General features: G+C 35.3%; 1 protein-coding gene and 1 pseudogene across 1 annotated transcript in view; one reads left to right on the top strand and one right to left on the bottom strand.

The window, feature by feature from the left end:
- Positions 1-13,763, bottom strand: part of CFAP299 (cilia and flagella associated protein 299) — a 628,121-nt gene that overhangs the window by 21,262 nt on the left and 593,096 nt on the right. The gene's annotated exons all lie outside the window — the stretch shown is intronic.
- Positions 3,553-4,997, top strand: LOC140623519 (MICOS complex subunit MIC27 pseudogene; annotated as a pseudogene).

The following is a 13,763-nucleotide window of genomic DNA, read 5'->3' as shown; positions in this document are numbered from 1 at the left end:
TGATTTTGCTCTAATATTTCAGCATCCTCTATAATTTTCTGCAATCTCAGCTGACTCACCCAGAAATAATGCTGTAAAGCAGAAGACTACATGTAAATGGTGTAAAATTATTCTATACTTTTCTCAGGGGAACACGTTTCTGCTGCTGGTGCTTTCTTGTTTGTTTTAAGGTGTAACTCTTTTCGCTGTATTTCAAAATATCACTAGTAGTATAAAGAGAATGGCAGTAGGGTTTAGCAGAGCAAGCTGTTACAGATGAGAATAATCCCCTCTGGCCCGAGTACACAACTGTACTGAAGCCAGCTCAGCTCTGACAGCCGTCTGGAGAGCTGAGCTTCACTAGGTGCTTTGAGTTGAATGTAATTCCTAATATTGCTTTTCCTTATTACCATTCTGAGACACTGCCCAGGGAAATGGCCAAGATCCGTGCTTAGGGCTCATGGTTGGCCTCAGTAATTTATTTATTAGCTTTGATATCTAATCTATTATAAAGGTCTATCTCTGAAAAGTTGGAGGAAGTGAGGTGCTTTCCTAGAGTTTAGCCCATGTAACTGCTCAGAGACCTGCTGCAGGACTTTCTGGAATTGTCCAAGTCTGGCTGCAAGTCGCATCCTTGAATATCTCCAAAAAGGAACCAAAGAACAAAAACCATCAAAATACACATAACTCTATATTCCCTCTTCTGAATAAGAGAACATCTTAGTTTTTGTTCTTTTACATCTAGAGATCTATCAGGTAGAGATCCCCTTCTTTTATTTCCATATGCCATCCTTTCCCTTCTGTCTTAATACCAAATGTCAGCCAGCTGACACTGTTCTCCTCATTTCTTCCCCCTCAGATTCCTAATGTGGTGTCATGATTTCCCAAACAGACCAACATATTAAAAGATTCCACAGATTTCCCAATTTGGGGGACAGTGACACATATTTACACCCAGACCACATCCAGTTCAGAATATGCTGATCATATGTGGATGCTGCAGAACTATTGATGGTCACATTTTGTACTGGAACAGAAATTATTTGAATGTGCTCAGATTCTTAATTTCGCTATAAGAAAACTTAGCCCTTGGCCTTCTGGAGTTAATTTACTACACGTATTGTTTCCATCCTTAAGGATAATACGATTGACCTATTGCAGGTGTTTGGATGGACAGACTGGCAGGTTTCGCCAAATGGCCTTTTCTATTTTTCTATTGGCAAAACACTATGCAAGTCTCAGAGAGCCAGAGACTAAATAGGATTTCAGAAATGAAGCTTTGTTATGTAAACCCTATGTAACACTGGCCCCAACAAGGGAAGTAGACATCAGTCTATTTAGAATATTGCCATCCAGTGTCCAAAAGATATATTACAGTTTTAACTTAAACCACACAAGACCAAATGGATTACTACTTTCCCAAAGATGTACAAAGCAAAGTGCTCTGGAAGTATAAAGTATCACTCGATGGCCTACACTTGTACTCAGAAATAAAGAGCATTTGCTAGTGTATGACCTTGGACACAAAGAGCCATTACAGAGTTAATGTTTAGGCTACAGATGTAGTCAGAGATTACTATCTCTAAGTTTCCTGAACTTTCCTGCATATCACTTTCTTCAAATTTTGTGAGTATTAGAGGACATAGTATGTAAGCAAAAATACTCTAAAACAGTACTTGCACATAGTAGGCATTTTGTAAATATTAATGTCTTTTCCATTTGCTAAGTAAAAATAAATAGAAACTCTAAGGGGGTGGTGCAAAGGCCATTTTTCATACACCTTATTTTATGTACCAATGGCATATTTGGGTAAAATTTTAGAAAAAAATTTTTTTATTTTATTTTATTTTATTTTATTTTTTTGAGAGAAAGGGAGGGAGGGAGGGATCAAGAGAGGAGGGGGAGACAGAGAGGGAGACAAAAAATCTCAAGCAGACTCCATATTCAGCATGGAGCCCAACATGGGGTTCAAACTCATGACTCTGAGATCATGACCTGAGTTGAACTCAAGAGTCAGACACTCAAGTGACTGAACCACCCAGGTTCCCCTAGAAAACATTTTAAATGACACATCATAGTAAATTATAAAGTTTTAGCTATTAGAAATCTTTAAGCTATTGAAGACACTGGGCTAATATGTGGTCATTAACACAATAAAACTGTTTTAGAGTTTTCCCCATGTCCGCCATGAACTCTATACCACATTCAGCAGGCTTGACATTGTGTCATAATGCCACCATCACTCTCCCAGTTTCCCAGACTAGAGATCACTGAGGCATCTACAGTTTCTTCCTCCCTCATTCCCAACAAGTCTCTAAATCATGTTAATCCTACCTCCAAATACCGTTCACCTTTGTTCGTCCTTCCAGGCCTCTGTCACTGCCTTATGATTCTTGGAGGATTATTGCAGTTTCCTCCTAGGTCACTCCCTTGCCTCTCATCTCTCTAGTCCAGTTTATCCAGGACATTGAGCAATCCAATTACATTCTTGCAGAAGTTCTGACACTAACCAGGCCTCTCTTTTTTTCTCTCCAACCCCATGTGATCTAATCTAAAAGCAGAAATATCCTTTCTTCCATTTTTTCTTACCTCAATCCTATTGATAGGTCCTGGTTTGTCAAAAACAAAATATGAATGTATGGGTGGAGCACACGAGACCCTTTGTGATCTGATTGTTGTTTACCTCTCCTCTCCTTCTTTCTGTCTCACCATTCACATCCTACTTCAGACATTGTGCCAACAAGTCTAGTCCCTTAGAGTTCCTCAAACACGTCCTGTCCTCTCTCTAATCCTTTTATTGTAGATGCCTCGCCTTTGCCTGGCTATTTCCTTCTTCAGGGCTTATCTTAGCTATCACTTCAGTCAGCAAGCTTTCTGGATGCTGCTTCTTTAAAACTATCAAGTAATTTTGTGAAAACTTCTGTCATACACTTTATCACATTTAATTAAAATCAATTAATTATCTATTTCTACTATGATATTCTTAGTTATTGGAAATTACTGGAAGTTCTCAGAGGCAGGTCAGAAACAAATCATCAAAAGCCAGTTAGCTCTTTGGTGAATTAATCAAGTTTGAATTAGCTTAGAACTTCAGCTTCTTAAGGGCAAAGCCTTATATTATTAAGTTTAGTGTGCTCAATTCCTAGTCTAGTGCTCAGCAGGGCAGGTATTCAATAAATGATCTCCCCAATACAATTTAATTATTATTCCCTTTATGTCTCCAAGTGTTGTTAGTTCCAACAATAGTGATTTTCTTTTTTTCATGAAAATACCATGGATCAACTGATTCATTTTAGAAGTAGAGGCACTGTTCTTTAAGAATAATGAAGATATTGTGTATGTCAAGAAGCAATTCTCTTTTCCAAAAATACTGAACCAGTTTCCTTATCCTTTTTCTTTTTTTATGATTCCCATTTCAGCCCATACAGTTTGCATTTTCTTTGGCTAAAAAGTCCCATAGCCCAGGAGGGTATTCTGAGAACTTTCATGTGGTTATCATTTCTGGGAAAATCATTCCCTTGTCATACATATGTTTGGCACATTTGTCTTACTCTGTTTGCCTGGGGCTCTGGGATGACATTGTTTAGAGACAACAAAGTTGTCATTTTCAAAATAAGGAAAACAAGCAAATCAGTGGATGGAGAAACAAACGTTGGAACAACCTTAAAGAATCATATCAACCATAGGGAAATTCAAGTATGTTCATAATCTAAAGATTACCTACAAATTTTATTACATTGTATGTTTTGGATAGACCCAGATGATGCTGTTGCATCAGAAAATTTTTATCATAGTTGTCTTTTGGAGACCGTAATGATATTTACTTTTTAGTACCATAAAGATAATTCAATAAAATTGGTTTTAAAAATCTGAAGCATTCTTTTTACTTTTATTATTTAAAAAATTACCTTACTTACATTCAATTAATTAACATATAGTGTATTATTAGTTTCAGAGGTAGAGTGCAGTGACTTATTAGTTGCATATAACACCAGTGCTCATTACATCACATGCCCTCCTTCATGCCCATCATCCAGTTACCTTATTCCTCTACTCTAACCTCTCCTCTAGCAACCCTAGAGTTAAGAGTCTCTTATAATTTGTCTGGCTTTCTGATTTTATTTTATTTTATCTTTCCCCTATGATGTTCTGTTTTGTTTCTTAAATTCCACATATGAGGCTCACCATATGAAAATCTAGACAGAGAAGTTCACAGATATAGCAGCTGTTAGGATGGGAAAGCTGATAACCATACCTGCAGGTCTGATATGTGCATCTATAACTGTGCATGCGGCTAAAGAAGAAGAATACAAAAAGCAGCTAGTGAAACCAGAATGGCTTCCCGTATAAACTGCATCACCTCTGCAATCTAAATATGTTGAGGAACAGCCTGGTCATTTACAAATGGGCTTTGCATCCATTTGCACTACAACTGGTCATTATATTGGCTGATGCAAGAGTGTTTATGTGTTTGTGAAAAATGGAATAATGGATACAGTACAATCTGGAAAAGATGCATATGTCTATCTGAAGAATCCACCTTGAGATTTTCTTCCAAAAGTTGGAGCGATTACTCTTTCAGGATTGATAGGCTTGGTTTTGGCAAGAAAAGGTTCTAGGTTTAAGAAAATTGCTTATCCACTGGGACTGGCCACTTTGGGAGCAGCTGTTTGCTAACCAGTTCAGTCAGTAATAATTGCAAAGGTAACTGGGAAAAAGACATACACTACAAGCGAGCAAATTTATGAAGCAGTTAAATCATTGTGGACAAACATACAAAAAATAGTCCTTTCCTAAGTCTAAAGAAAAATCCAAGCTAGGGAATTCTGCTGAAATAGAAATACCTGCAAAAACAACTCACAGCCTAGAATAGTGCCTTTGCCAACTGAACCAATCTCTGAAACAAAGAGAAGATCAGAATCCACCTCAGGTGCTACATGGTTTATCTTGACCCTAAGCTCATGGGTCACGGGCAGTCGCATCCAGAAGATGTACATATGTACAGCACTAGAAGCTGAATAATCTGTATAGAGAACTACAAGATGTGTGAAGTTGAAAATAATGATGAAAAAAATCATATAAAGGGTAACTGTGACACAGAGAGTATGACTTTTTTTTTAAAGGATATAACTATTAAAGTTTTTCCCTCACATCTTCTAATATAATGTACAGTTTGACCAATCATATAAGGGATTAAAACACGAACTGTAAATTTAATACAAACAATATTAAATGGTTGATGAAGAGGCAGAAGTAGAAGTTTTGGGATGCATTTGATGATTTTTAAGAGTGTTTATAAAAAAAACAAAAATAGAGTAAATATATAAATACCAATGATATGTATGTGTGCATGTAAATATTTATACATATACATATTTGATTTTGTTTTTTTCAAATTATTGCCAGCTAAATTAGAATGTTGTATAGAAGGATGTGTTCCTCCCCTCTTTTCTTCCCCCAGAGCTATGATAAAATATCCATATTTTATGGCAAAAAAAAATTCCACAAATGAGTAAAATCATATGATGATTGTCTTTCTCTGATTGACTTATTTTGAAGTATTTTAAAGCAGATAAGATATATTATACCAGGTCTTCTTTAAATGGTCAAGAGGAGATGGCATAAAATTAATGTGTTTTCTACACTTATTTATTCATTCTTTTATTTTTCCTTTGGTTCAACAGAAGAATTATTGATATTTATTTAGTGCAATGACCTGAAATCAAGATATTAGGGATTCAAAGATAAAAGTCAAGATTGTTCTTGAAAAGCTCAAGATATAATAAGGACAAAGCAACATTTTGCATAAAGAAGATAGAAACTAAAACAAAATTAAGAGATATATGCAATGGCAAAGAAAGTACAGAAAAGGAAAGTGATTCATTTCCAGCTAGAGAAATCAGAGAGGGCCGCTTGGAGGAGATGGCAATGGATTTCAAATCTGGAGGACAACCAGAATGTCAGCAAGTGAAAATGAAGAGGAACACATTTCAGACAGGAGATGTGCAATGACACAATTGTGGGAAATGTACTTTCCCACTGATTTGGGGAATGGCTTATAAACATTTCTTCAGTGTGTAATGTTGAAGGGAAATAGTGGAAAATGTCTGCAATGAAATTATATCATCTTTTTTATGTAAGATAGAGTCATTGGAATTATACTTGGCAGGTAATGGGGTGCTCCGAAGTCTTGACTGGGAATAAGGAAATAGGGATGGTCTAAAATTGATTAACCTAGCAGTGCATGAGTATTCATTTTCATTTGCTGCTGCACCAAATTACCACAAACGTAGTGGCTTAAAACAATACAAATTTATTACCTTCTAGTTCTGTAAGTCAGAAGTTGAGGCAGGTATTGCTGGATTAAAATCAAAGTGGCAGGACTATGTTCCTTTCTAGAGGCAGCACGAGAGAATGTTTCCTTGTCCTTTCTTTGCCTTTTCCAGCTTCTAGAGGCTGGTTGCATTCCCTATCCCCTGGCTTCCTCATTCCATCTTCCAAACTAGCCATCTTACGTCCTTTTGATCCTTTATATTTAGTCTTGTTGTCCTTGGATCACAATGAGAAAAAATTCCTTTGATTTCCAGAATCTGTGTTTTAGATTGGGCTCACCTGAATAATCCATGATCATCTCTCCCTCTCAAGGTCCTCAACCTTAATCATATTTGCAAGGTCCCCTTGTGCCACATATGGTGACATGGTCACAGGTTCTGAGGATTAGGACATGAACATCTTTGGAGGCCAGTATTCTGTCGTCTACAATGTAGATGGATCGAAGCTGGGAGGAGGCTTGTCCCGAGTAACTAAAGAGGCTGCACTTGATCCGCCTTACATAAGGGACAGTAGAGAACTGAGCTAGGACACTGGTAGTGAGAATATCAAGAGGAGGTTGATACAGGAGACAAAGGCTGATACAGAGATTGAAGATCTAAAAGATCGCCTTTAAAATTTACATGGAAGTTCCAGGGTCTGGAAGAATGATATCAACAGGAGTAGAAATGTCAGGAGAAGGACAAGGTTAGGAAAGAAAAAGTATGAATTCCACTTTGAATTTGTTAAGCTTGATATGCTAGTGAATTATTCAGGCAAAAAAATTCAACCAGCAGTTGGAAACATGCAACTGAATCTTGGAAGACAGGTTGAGGCCTAGAGATATAGTAAAGATGTAGGCCCCGGGGCACCTGGGTGGCTCAGTCAGTTAAAAATCTGCCTTCAGGGGATCCCTGGGTAGCTCAGCGGTTTGATGCCTCCCTTTGGCCCAGGGTGTGATCCTGGAGTCCCGGGATCGAGTCCCGCATCGGGCTCCCTGCGTGGAGCCTGCTTCTCCCTCTGCCTATGTCTCTGCCTCTCTCTCTGTGTCTATCATAAATAAATAAATAAATAAATAAATAAATAAATAAATAAATAAATCTTAAAAAGAAAATCTGCCTTCAGCTCTGGTCATGATTTCAGGCTACTGGGATTGAGTCCTGCATCGGGCTCCCAGCTCAGCGGGGAGCCTGCTTCTCCCTCTGCCTACTGTTCCCCCTGCTTGTGCTCTCTCTCTCAAATAAATAGTCTTAAAAAAAAAAAAGAAAGAAAGAAAGAAAGAAAGAAAGAAAGAAAGAAAGAAAGAAGCCTGTGTGCCACCCCTGTTGATTCTGTGATACATCAGTTTAGATAAGACACCCTTACATAATGTTTATTACAAAAATAAAAAACAGATTGCATTTTGTCAAGTGAGTACAATTAATGGAGCAAAACTGGTAGTCCCCATATCAAATAATAATTTATAATATACTCTTATTTTATGTTGTCAGCTCTCACATTGAAATGTAAAAATATGACTTATCTTTTAATATTTTTGCTCTAAATTTCATTATGTTTAATAAATTTCTTTGGCATTTTAAGAAAGTAGTTACATTTATTTCAAAGAAACATTTCAAAATATCAAAGATTGTTATCTCCATCTAAGACCAGGGTATTGAGGTTTGCTTCTCAAAAATGTTAACAGTTGAGATAGGATCATCTGACTTTAATTTTTGAATTTAGCCACCTATTTCCTGGGCTTTTGTTTTGTCTGTGTTGTTCTGCTATTGCTTACTGATGTTCCACTGAAGTTAGAAGAACATCAGGACATGTTTTTTATTGAGTAATAGGAAGAACTCTGCACTTTGGGGGTGTCTTTGAATTGTTCAGTAACCATAAAGAGGACAACTCAAAGATGACATTGATGCTAGAAAAAGGATGTATTATTTGAAGATGACTTTAACCTCATAAATATTTTCTCTTTTTTCAATATTTTGTTGCAATTGACTATTTCAGGTATTATATGAGTTAATTCTAACAGTGATAGATACTATTATCCCTATTTCTCATATGAAGAAACTGAAGCTCAGAAAATTAAATTGTGATTTGCTTAAAATAATTCTACTAAAATGGCACGCAAAGGCAAGCCTCTTGAGTTCACAATCATTGCTTTTTATACTATACTATAGGTGTCTCCCAATCTTAGAACCACAGTTTGAAATTAGAGAATGATGATATTCTTGGCTGTTTGTTGTCTGTTCCTCACTGGAAGGTCAGATGCCCGGTGTAAGGGGCTTTGACTATATCGTTTGCTGCTCCAGTACCAGGGCATAAGATTTCCTGGTACATAATAGGCACTTAATAACTATTTGTTTTCATTTTTCTAGACACTTCACGTTATGTGACTCTTTCAGATGCAGGCTTTCAAGTGCTATGAGCTGCATGCTGACTCCCATCAAGGGGATAATTGAGGGAGTGCTCACTAACTAGTCCTAAATTCATGAGTGAGAGGCCCATAGGACTTTAGCCAGACAATGATGAAAGAGAAGTGCAACTGAAAAGGGACTCAGAGTAGCTAAAAAAAAAACTTGCAGAAATTGCAAGGAGTAGAATATCAGAAGTTGGATCTTCTAAGGTTAAGATTTCTGGAATGTATTGGCAACTGTGATGTGGGAGAATGAAGGCATATGATACATTCTTGCTTGCATTATAGCTATGGCTGGCCAGAGTTATGGTTAGCAATAATGGTTGCAGAGTAATTTGGAAAATGTGTCTTTAGGTGCAGGTATCCAAAATCATAAGTTTTTATTACTTATATTTCACCTCTTGAAGTTTTTCATTTGCTTGATCTGCCTCCTTTACCTCCCCAGTGTATATCTGACTTTCTAAGTTTTCAGCATCCTTAGTACACTTTTGAACTTACATTGGCATTTCTCATCATTATAACAATTAATCCTTCTTAGAGTGATAATTTGAAAGAAATGTTGAGCAATTTAAAAATAATTGGCAAATTAAAACACTAAAAATTTGTTTTATAAGTTCACTGATCTTTTAACTCTGATATGTGGTTATAACTCGCATAGTAAGTGCATATTTTTTTTCATTTTTATATGCCAGTTATGGAATAAATAGGCTGCCAAGAAAAAAGCAAAAGTTATTTTTCACTTTTAAATATTACTTATTACATAATCAGATTAGCAAACACCTACTTATTTTATTTCCTGAAAGAAGTAACCACAGCATATTACTGGCTGAATGTTTATATTTCTTAAGCAGGAAATTATTTCTGAGAAAAGGAAATCTTTCAAATGTTGGCTTTTCTTGTTGTTAAGAGCCATTTCAAAATTAAATGAAATAGTATCCTTTCTTAAAAATTGACTGCTATGATTTCTAGAAAACAGATATTATTATAATAAGAATCATCAGTGACAAAGATTGGGAGAGCCAGAAGGAAGATTCAAAAGCTGGTAGTATCCACTGATCCATTTTCCAAAGTGTATGAATAGAGCAAATGAAATGTTAGAGAAATAAATGATCCAAAATAACCAGGTAGAGAGAAATAAAAAGCCAACATTGAATAAAGACCAGGTACCCACTTCTCATGCATGTTTCAATAGGCTTCTGAAGACTTAAACCCACTGATGAGAAGACATTGCTTGATTGTTTTATGTTTATTTGCTGATTAACCTTAACTGATAAGCAGGTTCCTTGTTACTATGCCAGTAACTTACAATTTGAAGTCTTCAAGGAGGCTGGCATTAAATGCTATCAGACCAAGAGGACCTGCTGCAGTTTTTCTAACCCCACAAACACCAAAACACTAAATCTTACAGAGTTTGGAGGGAGTCTGCACTAATCAAAGTCTGATGAAGTTGACTGAGAAACATAGTTTGTTATCAAAGCAAACTTGTCAAACTGAAGGAAGATATGGAGGTGTAACATGCATCCAGTATTATGGCCTTACTACACAAAAGCCTGAGTTATACCAGTAGTTCTCAATTGTGACAGTTTTGCCCACCATGTGATTTTGAGCAATGTCTGCAGACATTTCCATTTGTTACAATTTGTGGAGGAATTTCTACTAGCTAGAGGCCAGGAATGTTGCTGAACACTACAATTCACAGGATATCCCCCTTATAACAAAAAATTATCCAGCCCCAAACATTCATAGTGCTGATGTTGAAGAACCCTGGTCTAGACTAACTAGAGTTGGACTAACTCCACTGCTGTGTCCTTTCCTTCCCTACCTTTATTTTTAAAATAATGTCATCATTTGCCAAATAAAGTATTTCTTGAAACAGAAAGCTGAAAATGCATAGGAATCTTGTAACCTCACTAACTTTGTTTTCTATTACCATTTGAGATGGCCCCTCAGACTTTTAAATGTAACTTCAAGACTCTGAAGAATATAATTTAAAAAGTACTGTTTTCTGACATGGTTACCCCTATTCTTATTCTGGAGTAACTGGAAAAGAAAACAGACTTCTTGTAGTAGTATGTATGTGTGCCCCAGGTACAGTATCCTTGGGCAGAGATAGGAATCATTTTGGCAAAACGGCCTACCATGAATAACAACTGTCATGATATCCTTTGGTGTTTGGCATCATGAGCATAGGAGAAAGTTCCACTTCAGTCCAGGAGAGTTAAACTATATACAAGATTTCTAAGGAGGGCTGGATTCACTCTACTGTGTTTGAGGAACAAGTGGGAGCAGAAAATCCAAGCAATAGTCAGGTGCAGAAAGAATAGAGACAATGGACATTTCACCTTCTTCGGTAGCAAGCGCGAAGTTTAGATAGATTTACTACATTGGAGAATTAATTTAAGAAGTTAAAATTTATATTTACTATAAGACAGGTATTATTTAAAATGCTTACCTTAATTGCCTTTTAATCCTTATATACTCCTGAAGTTTGAACAACTATATTAAAGATAATGTAAAGAAAATCATTGTGTCAACCATAATAAAATGGAATGAAGATGAATTTGCCCTAAGAGATATTCAAAGCTCTAGGAAAAAAGAAAGCATGTAGTGGCCCAGGAATATATATTACAGAGACACTAGAAATATACTTTAAAAAGGAGTGACTTTATCATGATAAATTTGGGACTTAAAATTAGTCAAGAAAAAATGGATTATTTTGAAAAATACTGGGGCAAATTAATAGTTATTTGAGAAAAAATGTTGAATTCCTGTATCATTTTTTATATCAAAATAAATTTCAAGTGGAAAAAATCTACATCTAAAAATGACAACAAAAGTATCAGAAGAAAAATTTAAAAGTAATTACCAACTTGTGTGGGGAAGTCTTTCTGTCAGGAAATACAACAGCTATTAATAAGAGCACAATTGAACTTGATTACTTAAAAATTAAATCCTTTTGTACAACCAAAGAAAATCAAATAACAGTAAACTGAAAAACTCATTTGCATCATGTATTTCAGAAAAAAAATCCCAGTACATCCCAAATTTTCCAAATCAATTAGAAAATAAAGAACATAAAAAATACAAAGAACATAAACTAAGAAATAGGCAACAACACAAAAATATAATAAAAGTATTTGATAAATATACAAAAATATGCACAAACTCACTTGCAATTAAAGAAAAACAACTTAAAACTGCAGTGGAGTACGAATGTTTACTTATTAGAGAAGCAGAAAATGAAAAGATTGCTAATAACCTATTAGTGGGGGAGAGATATACCTTCATATTCACTTTTGGGTTACGAACTGGTGCAACGCTTTGGAATGGCAATTTGATAATCTCTTGCAACATTTAAACACACCTGCCCTTTAATCCAATGGTTCCATGTTCAGGAATTTCTCTTTTATATTTGTTCACTTCAATGCACAAAATAAATGCAAAGAATGTTAAGAAAATCATAGTTTGTGACAACACATACTTAAACATCATCAATATCAAGAGTGGGTGAAAACATTATAGTACATCCATACACTGGAAGAGCATGACGTTCTTAGGAAGCCTGAAATATATTTGTGTTCATCGAGGCTTTGTTTTGTTTAAATGCCTAAAACAACAGGCACTCAGAATAGTCTTAATAGATATTTGTTGGAGTGAATGGATGACCCTATTCTAAGCGTGGAGCAATGGGGAACCACATATAGGGATGATACCAAGTATTAAAAAAAAAAAAAGCCATACATGCATGCATGCGTGCATACATGCACTCCACACACACTTTTCTAGAGAGACAAACTGTCAGCAGTGATATCTTTTCTGCCATGGCATAAGTATCAGGAAGTGCGGCTAGATCTAGGGTGAGGTGAATAAGGTAGCTAGAGTACAAATTCGAGGACGTGGCCTGAGACTGTCTCTTTAAATTGTGTATCCCTAAGGCTCTCACTTGTCTCACGCTAGCCCTGACCTGGGAGAAAGGAACTTAACTTTCACCTATTTTTAAATTCTACTTGAATTATTTGCTATGAGAAAGTAAATGTAATTTTGGAAATAACAAAAGAATAAGCAAGAAAAACTTGATAAAATTAGAATTTAAGAACAGGGATTTCATGCTAATCATAGGACTGATGGTGACATTGAAGTATTTTTAAAAATAGAACCAAGAATAATTGTCATAAATGTTGCTACAAAATTAACTTTAATTTTCAATGAATATTATTGAAAGAGAGGATATATTAAAAAATGACAATAACCCAGGCTTATGCCACCAGATTACATTAATAAGCACTGAAAAATGTTGGAAGTGCTAATAAGATGGGCACTCATTTATCAGACACATAAAAACAGAAATGAAGCAGGGTTGATATTTTAAATTTCAAGAAAAAAATAACAAGATTCAAATTTTAAAAAAAGGAAATTAAAGGTTCTTTTAGTAGAGGTACAATCCATGTTGACAATACCTATGAAGAATAGCAAAAGAAGAGTTTCAAAATCAATTAAGCAAAATTGTTAGATTTATAAGGAGTATTAAACATTGTTTTTGGTAAAAATATTGGCCATATCTCTGTTAGCCTTTGATGAGCCAAACCACATACATTCATACATGTGTATATATGTACATACATTTATATATAGAATAAGAGATACAGATACTTGAATAATATGTTACTAAAGTTTAAATACATATCAAAACAAATAATATGCAGTTTTTTGCAACTATCTGTGGAACATTAAATTTAAAAAATAAAGCTAACTGTAAGCTAAGTTATAGGAAAATATCGATAAAATCCTCAAAGTGGGGATCATAAAGGCAAGGTTCTTTGACAACAATGAGATAAAATTAGAAATCATGCTCACAAGCATAGATAAGAGTAACTAGGATTACTTTGAAATTAAAACAAAAACTAACTAAAATTTTGGGCTAAAAGCAAATGCAAATAATTCAAGTATGGAGAATTTATAACATAAGAAAAATGAGAACAATAATCCTCAGAATTTGTCAATTATAGTCAAAGGAGTGCTCAGAAGGAAAATTTTTGTGTTAAATGGTTTCATTATTTTTAAAAAGCAGAAA

Source organism: Canis lupus, chromosome 33 (genome assembly GCF_048164855.1).
Source record: "Canis lupus baileyi chromosome 33, mCanLup2.hap1, whole genome shotgun sequence".
Classification (NCBI taxonomy): domain Eukaryota; kingdom Metazoa; phylum Chordata; class Mammalia; order Carnivora; family Canidae; genus Canis; species Canis lupus.
The sequence above is the reverse complement of the archived record's forward strand: the minus strand, read 5'-3'. Positions and strand labels throughout refer to the sequence as shown.